The sequence below is a fragment of the Belonocnema kinseyi genome, chromosome 7 (assembly GCF_010883055.1).
Source record: "Belonocnema kinseyi isolate 2016_QV_RU_SX_M_011 chromosome 7, B_treatae_v1, whole genome shotgun sequence".
Taxonomy (NCBI): Eukaryota; Metazoa; Arthropoda; class Insecta; order Hymenoptera; family Cynipidae; genus Belonocnema; species Belonocnema kinseyi.
In genome coordinates this window covers 53,616,481-53,624,167 of record NC_046663.1, presented here as the reverse complement: position 1 = coordinate 53,624,167, position 7,687 = coordinate 53,616,481, and positions in this window count along the sequence as shown.

The window sequence follows — 7,687 nt, the reverse complement described above, 5'->3', positions numbered from 1 at the left end:
ATACACGTCTTTACTACAAGCATGCAATTGTAGTGAAAGATAGAAAAGACGCAACTCAATGGTTTCATCTTGGTTGTTTTCTTCGGCCACATACCATTGAGCCAAAGATTTGTTTACCTAATTATGTCATTGAGAGGTATTTCTTTAATACAAAAAATATTTCATAAAGTCAACGCGACAACGAATTTCAACTAATTTCTTTGAAACTAAAAACGAGGCTGAGTTAAAAAGAACATACAGAAATCAAGTAACGTGTATTTGAGTCATCATTTCATTTCTTTGATACCATCAAAATATTTCTTTGAACTGAAGAAATCTTTCATCGTCCATATTCTGTTTTACCATTTCTTTGATTCGAAGATCTTGACTGAAAAAAAGAAAACTTGATTCCGAGGATTGTTTCTAACGCGTTAAAAGTTTAAGCTTTTTTCAGTTCATTCAGGACTGAAGTTACGGGTAATTCCGTAATACTAGTAAACAAACAAAAAATTGAAGGCATTAATTAAAGTATTGAAGAAGTCTTACAGTATCTGTAATCAGAATTCTATCTTATAATCAGTGATCAATTATAAGTGATTGTAATGATAGAAGAATATAAATCGCCTTTTCAGGAACATTCTATAGGCATATTTTGTTTCGCATCAATTAAAGAAACAATACTGAAAACGCTATTTTTAGGAATATATAGAAGAAAGAAATTGGCTCGAAATAATTGATGTTTCACTGATAAAAAAGGATGATACCATTCATGTTCTTGGATTTTAAATGTTGAAAAGGCACTCTAGTACAGGATTTAAAAATTAACATCCAGATTATACGGCTTAATAGCTATAGATTTTTTTCCTAAATGTTTAAATTCAAGATCATAATCAACATAATAAGTTTTTCTCGGTGTTCAAATTTAAAAAAAATGTTTATAGAATGTTCAACAAAATCTCTTTAGGCCTCTGGCTTCTTATGATGTTTTACAAAGATGACAGTGGACTTCTACAATAATCCATAAAACTCTCATTTAGATAAATCACATCACTAAATTAAATTTTCGAAACCTCTACTCTCAAAGAGATCATTAATGTTTTTTAATTTTAGATTTTAAAAAAAAATTAATTTAAATGAGGCTCTATCGGCCTTAAGGAACACATTCTCTTTGCAATACTAAAGCTCCGCACTTGACTTTTTATATTATTATTATTATTACTACACATTAAACCTTTAGGCATGACTCAGTCAGTGGGAAAGGGAGTAATGTGAGGAAGGGATACAAAATTTTTAGATTGATCCAGAATTCTCGTGTTACTTATTTAAATAACACATTCGTTCCGCAACACTGCTCTGACCCAGGTTACTGATCAATCTCTCTAACAATCACCCCAATTGACGATCCTCACAAAGTCGTCATATAAGGTTCTCTACTTGGGTCCATTAGTATCCAAGGTCTTTTGTTTCAGGCGTCATTCAATCTACTCACACTCTTTTTATGAACTATTTGCCGCCATACTTTCCTGTCCTGGCATACTTCTCTAGCTTCTTTTATGTCCATGCATTTTTTCATGCAGGCTCTCGTGTTTCTGTGACTTCTTATGTCTCTTCTAACTAGGTTCACATTCACCCATTCTAACCATACTTTCAGCGGTCTGCCTCTGGGCGCGCTGCTATTTACTTTACCTTGATGCACTTGTTTCGTTAGTCGTTCATTTGGCATTCTCTCAACATGCCGGAACCATCTTAAACGATTTCTTTCCCACGTGTCTACTAGCGTCTCTTCTGCACCACATTCTTCGAGAATTATTTCGTTACTCACTTTGTCCACCAGAGTTTTCCCGCATATTATGCGCAAGGATCTCATGTCAATTGCATTAACTTTACTCTTATCTTTTTCTTGATAGGTCCATGTCTCGCTACCGTATAGTACATTCGGTACAAATATAGAATTATGTATTGCCATTTTAGCTTTATTTGATGTTTTTACTTCTGATAAGCGGCCCTGCTCTACCAATAATCTTTTTACCTTCTTTTATGCGTCTATCTAACTCCTCATCTATCTTTCCATTCCTAGTAGATAAGCTACCGTAGTTTTTGTTTTATTTGCGTTAATTTTGAGGCCTATGCTCTTCATGCTTGCATTCAGTTTATTCAACATTCTTTGCAAGTCTTCTATTGACTCTGCCATAACAACCTTATCATTTGCGAACGCTAACCCCCGCACCCTTACTGTTCCAAGATCCACACCTTCACGGAGAAAAATGGATGTTCAAACGTAACATCTAGATGTTCAGGGTTATCATATTTTATGTTTAACCGTAGGGCAACAATCTAGATGTTCAAAGTTAGCATCGGTAGATCTTAAAAAGTGAGATGTTGCTCTCTGACATCTAAAAGGTTCAACTGAAATATCCGAGACATTACATATATGGTTATGTCAAATAACGCCTGTAAATATTTGAGGAGTTTAGTTATTTGTGGTAATTTAAGGAATGAATTGATAACTTATTCATGAATTTTAAATTAAAATTTAATGCTCATGTACAAAAGAAAGACAGATAAAGGATATGAACTATCGATCAGATGATACATTCAGTCAAGTTGAGGTTATGATCAATATTTTTAATTCAAAATAAAAATGTGATCTGAATTTTAAATTCTATCTATTTTAAGTTACTTCAACACTAGTAATTTTCAGTTTCGCAACTGGAACGAGGATGCTCCTTGCACTCACGTGGCGTCGTCTCTTCGAAGTTCGCAAATAAAATCGAGACTCTTAGTTAAAATCAACATTATTTCAGTAATTAATTTGAATCCCCCTACTTAGTGCGCGAATAATTATTATTTTATTTTAAAATATAGTCTTGTGTATACAGTTTTTACTTTCTTCCTTCCTTTCTAACCTTAAATCACCACGTGGCTTCCAAATTGCTTTTTGGCCGGATTACTCGGCCGGTTTTAAAGCCGGGATCCGACCAGTTTATCGTGACGTTTTTAGCCTGATCCCGGCCGGATTCCCCGACCAGCGCCCGGCTTAAAGTGGGGCTAACCGGCTGGGACCCGGCCGGATCCCTGATTGGATTCCTACACGGGTTTAGACAGAAAAAAATTGTTATGCAATTTTATTTAAGGATAGCTATAATTTTGATTCTTTGGAAATGTTCTAAAATTTTAATAATCCATAATTGTAATATTGAAAACATATAGTCGTGAAATTCCAATGCGCGATGCGCATGCGCTAGGACGGTTTTAACATTTGAATGTGTTTTACTTTAACATACAAATATTTTCACGCCTAACATCTCAAGAAGATAGTAAACGTTTGACATGAATATCTGCATGTTACGTGCTAAAATCTTACCCGTTGAACATCTAAATTTAAACATCCATTTTTCTCCGTATTCTTCGTCGAAAAAAGCCATTCTTAAACACTTGTCCATGAATAATTTAAATAACTATGAAGACATAATGCGTCCTTGTGTAACTCCTTGAATAATATCGAAACAGTCACTCAATTTGCCATTTACCCTTACACTCGCTTTGATACCCGCATATATTGTTTTTATAGCTTATATACAGAGAAAAATGGATGGTCAACCAGAAAATGTAGAGTGTCATACTGACTACATTTGAGTTTTGACTACGGAACAGTCCCCTAAAAAGTTGGTAGTACCATCCGTGGAGTGTCAAATTTTGATGGTCAGGTTCACTATTCGAAAATGTCAAGCTTACGATTCTTGAGTGTCAAAATTTGAAGGCTAGGTTCACTATTTCAGAGTGGGAAGTTTACGATCCCGGGAGTGTTTACTCGATTACCTAAGATTCTAAGAGTCTCAACTTGAAAATCCAAGAATATTCACGTAGAATATAGAAAATGATTAAATCCATTATATTCATGTACTCAAAATGATTATCTCTGTTAGTTAAAACAACTATCGCTGATAATCAAAACGACTATTTTTTATAATTGAACCCATTATCTCGAATAGTCAAATCTTTTTTTTTTAAATCATAAAAAAAACTAAAAAAGTAAATTGGCCACATAGCAAAAACATCACCTGACGTGGGTATATTTCCAGTTACATATATCTTGTGTTATTAAAACTCCAAGCTAATTTTTGAATAAAACGGAATGTGTATCTGGAAATACCGTCAATACGTGATGTTTCTGGTATGTGGCCAAATTAGTTCAGTTTTTAAAAATATGCAATATATTAAACAATTGATTAAATAAGTAAACTAAAACTTTTTAATAAAAAATATGTATGTTTTATTTTTATACATAACTTTTATAGCAAAAATTTACCCAATATATTTTTTGAAAGTTACACAAAATTAAACGAAACGACAAAAATTGCATACATTCAAGTTAAACAAAAATATGTTATATGTAATTTATTTATTCTTGCGCTCATATAGTTGTTAAACACTGAATATTATATATTAGCAGATAAAAATATTATTAACCATAGAATTAAATCATTCCTACAAAATAACAAATTTTTACAAAATCATTTTTGTTATTTTTCAAGCACTTAAACAAAACAAAAAAGTGGATCTCGGGCAAAACTTACACATTTTTGTTCGAATAATTTTAAAAGATGTATATAATCACAGATCGAATTAGGTGCTTTCGAGTATCGTGGTCCAAATTCTCTACCGACTTCAGAGCGAGTCTGCCGTCAAGGTTGGTAGAAAAATATGCTTTCAGACCCTGCAAATAATATTTTATAATCAAAATTATAGAGACAAGAATAATTTTCTATAAAAAGAAACGCCTTTTTCACAAAATATATGAGTTTTCTATCAAATAATTAAATGTTCTCCTAAAAAGTTGTTCCTTCTACAAACAAGATTAACTTTCTGCCCAAAAAGACGACTTTTCAACAAAATACATGAATTTTCTACCAAACAGTTAAATTTTTAACTTATAAAATGTATAGGATGAAGTTTTAACCAAAAATGGTATAGTTCAATTTTCAGATAAAAACTCTGATATAGAGAACTTTGAAAGAAATGACTTTTTGTTTAGTTTGTTAAATTAAAAAAAAAATGAATTTTCGATCAAGAAAATTAATTTTCTATCAAAAAAGACAAATTTCCAAATTATCTAATAACAGGATAAAATTTTTATAAAGTTCTGGATAAATTTTTGAGATAAAAAAATAATTTTTAGTTATACATAAATTAATTTTCTACAAAGTTAATAAATTTAAAAAGAAATTACTTCTGAACAAGAGGATTAATGCTTTACCAAAAAAATACATTTTGAACAAAGTAAATAAATCTTCAAAAAAGCTATTTAATTTTGAAGCCAAAAAAAAAGAATTGTCTACAAATAAGTTGAATTTTCAACCCAAAAATATGATTAAAAAAAATAATAACGTTCAATTTTCTAAAAAAAATTAATGATTATTAACGCCAAAAAGATGCATATTCTATATAGGTGTAGAATTTGTACTATTAATGTCAATTTAATCCAAATAATTGAATTTCCAACGAAGCATGTAACCGTTGCTATTTCAACCAAACAATTGCATTTTTAACAAAGAACGATAAATTTTTAACCAAGAAGATTTAGTTTCTACAAAAAAGGTAAATTTGATTGAAATATATTAATTTTTAACAAAATACGTGAATGTCTAACCAAAAAGTTGAACTTTCAACTTGAAAAGATAAATTTATGACCAAATAGTTACATTTTTAAGTAAAAAAAATCAGTTTTTAACCAAAAATAGAATAGCTTAATGGACAGTTTAAAACATTTATTTTCAGCCAAAGAGATAAAATTTTGTTACTAATAACATGTTAATTTAAATAGAGTTTCAGTCCCCTTAACACTACTATAACAGTGTCGCATCTTTCTTATGTTCCATAATTCTTAAATATTAAATTAAAAAATTTACGTTTGTAGGTCTTTTGATTTATCTGTTCAAAATTTTAAAACCATAAAGCCGAATTTTCAACCAAGAAGATTAATTTTTCATAAAAAAAGACCATTTTTCAACAAAATGAAGGAATTTTCAAACAAATAGTTGATTTTTCAACTAAAAGGATAAATTTTCTATCAAAAATTTTAAAGCTAAATTTTCAATAAAAAAAATTAACAAACAAAAAAAATAATTTTTAACAAAATAGCGCAAATTTCAATGAAGGATATGAATTTTCAAATAGAATGATGGATTTTTCGATCAGAAAGACGAATTTTCAATAAATACAGATTTTTCAGTCTAGAGTGGAAAGATATATAAGAATTTATTGAACTTAAAGGCAAGAAACTAAATTTCTGTGAAACCGTTGAATTTTCAACCCGAGAATATGAATTTTTTCACGAAACAGTTAATTTTTAACCAAACAGTTGCATTATAATAATTAAGTTTTCAGTTAAAAAAGTTATTTTTTAACCAAAAAATGTGGATTTTCAACCAGTAACGTAATAGTAGATATTTCAGCCAAAAAATGTGTTAATTTTAAATCATAAACAATTCAATTCAACCAAAAAATGTTACCCAGAAATAGCTCGATTATCTGTTGGCTGCATTGGCAACTCTTCATAAGCTGTACATAATTATGTCCTGCTGGTGCCATGTCTTGCAAAAGAACGTTAAAGGACAATGAATCATATTATAGATTAATTGATTTTAAAAATAATTCTAAGCGATTAATAAAATAATCACAGTAATACAACTTAAAAAATTCTATTATTCTAACCCTAATCTCAAAACTCTTAGTCTCGAGAGATCTCGAGACTTCTACATTAGGTAAAATAGATACTTGCCATTTCCAATTACAGGAAATCACGGAAAATCACAGAGATAATTTCGAGAATCTCACACGCTCCACAAAATGCAAACTCACAGTAGGGATAAACGAAATTACGAAATCACACACACACACAAGTGTAAACATTTTCTGAATAATCTGACTTTGGCTAAAATCGCCAATAAAATGACTCTTAATTTCTATTATTAGAATAATATTTGTATTTGTCCTAAACTAAAGGTCAAGTTCGTTAGCCAGCCATTTTGGATAGAAATTCAAAAAGAAGGCACATTTGGAATATTTTTGAGACCAGTTTTTTCAAAATTCAAAAACTCTGTGCGGTTATTCATAGTATTCAAAAGGTCAAACAATTTATCCTTATGACTTTTTTCAAAAAATCAAAAATCACCAGAGTTATAGCTTTTATAAAATTCCAAAAAAACAAAAAAATAAACATTTTATGCCAAATAACGCACGATATGAAAAGAAGTCAAGGGAAGAAAAATATTGCTTTTTGAATACCCTACAAGATTATCACAACAAATGTTGGGATTTTCTTGGAAAATCGAACATTCAAATTTTGACACCATGAAAAATAATGGAAAATCCAAAAGTTACATTTTTTCATGCAGAATTTTCACCAGCCAGAAAAATATATTATCGAGCGCGAAGCGCGAGAACCAAAAGTCGCGCGCCCTAGGCGTGCTCAAATTTGCATCTCGCGTCGTTCGGCTAAAAAATTTGAACTTGCGATTTTTCAATAGTAGATTCGATGTCTAAAAGAAAAGCCATGAGTTTTATCAGAAAAAGATTACGGGCAATCTTGGAAAGGGGAATTTTTTTGAAAACGGGAAAAAAGATCAGTTCTTTAAAATTTAGGAAACCAGCGCAGTGAAAATTCTGCGAAAAGTGCGATAGCTCAGAGTGTTTCTCGCACCACAGA